The sequence below is a fragment of the Bison bison genome, unplaced genomic scaffold (assembly GCF_000754665.1).
Source record: "Bison bison bison isolate TAMUID 2011002044 unplaced genomic scaffold, Bison_UMD1.0 scf7180017855312, whole genome shotgun sequence".
Taxonomy (NCBI): Eukaryota; Metazoa; Chordata; class Mammalia; order Artiodactyla; family Bovidae; genus Bison; species Bison bison.
Window position 1 is genome coordinate 38,981 of NW_011485885.1, and position 1,033 is coordinate 40,013.

The 1,033-nt window shown below is 40.7% G+C and overlaps 1 pseudogene; it reads right to left on the reverse strand.

The window, feature by feature from the left end:
- LOC105002106 overlaps positions 1-1,033 on the reverse strand; it is a 20,592-nt pseudogene that overhangs the window by 794 nt on the left and 18,765 nt on the right.

The window sequence follows — 1,033 nt, forward strand, 5'->3', positions numbered from 1 at the left end:
CCTCTTCTGACAGTTCATCAAGATCCAGGACCCTAAAGCAGCAACTATTTGGTGTGGAGCACGACTTTCTCTAACTTCACCCCATCTCTTACCCACACCATTGAAGAAATTGTGTACTCCCCACCCTTGCCTCCAGATCTGTAATGACTGTAATTTTTGTCATTCTCTAGTCTGCTTTGTCACCTCTGACCTTCACCTTAGCACACTCAGAGTGGGAATGGTTGTCAAGTAAATAAGCTTGGGCCTTTTTTACACCTAGTTTTTATTTGAACAAAAAGTTTAGCTATCACAGAAAATTGATCTCCTAATTTTGTATTCTCAGTGACCTACATTGGCCCTACTTAGTTCTTGGCAGGTGAAAGTTTTTTTCTCATATGCATAAAACAGATATATGTGTATATGGCCCATAGACAGATATGCAGTATATTTGTGCTATTAAAATTGTGTGGGAATTCTCCAAGAGGAGCTAATAAGGAGGGAGGAAATATCTAAAAAGACTCTAGAGATCTGATGATGAAAAAAGGTTTAAAAGATTAACTGATGGTTAACTGTATTTCCTGCATATATCCAAAGATCTGGCCTGACTCAACCTTATTTCTTAAAATAGAATTTTAAAGTGAGATCTTGGATTTCACATCCCAGTATCGTAAGTTTTTCTCAATGTTGTAAAAATGTCTGAAAAATGCATTCACTGCATACATTTTATTAAGTTTGCACCTCACCTTTTGCTGGCATCATCCTACTTGATAGCTGTAATTCACAACTGTTAGATGAGAACTCAGGAGACCAGATCTACCCTCTTTGTTTAATGTATGGGCTAACAGGCCTGTCGATCTCCAAGATGTCATAGGCAGTAATCTATCAGTACTAGGAAGCTGTGGCTCCAGACTCCTAAGCTAGTGCTTTGTCCACTGGCTCAGAGGGTAAATCATCTGCCTGCAGTGTGGGAGACCCGGGTTCGATCCCTGGGTTGGAAAGATCCCCTGGAGGAGGAAATGGCAACCCACTCCAGTATTCTTGCCTGGAGAATCCC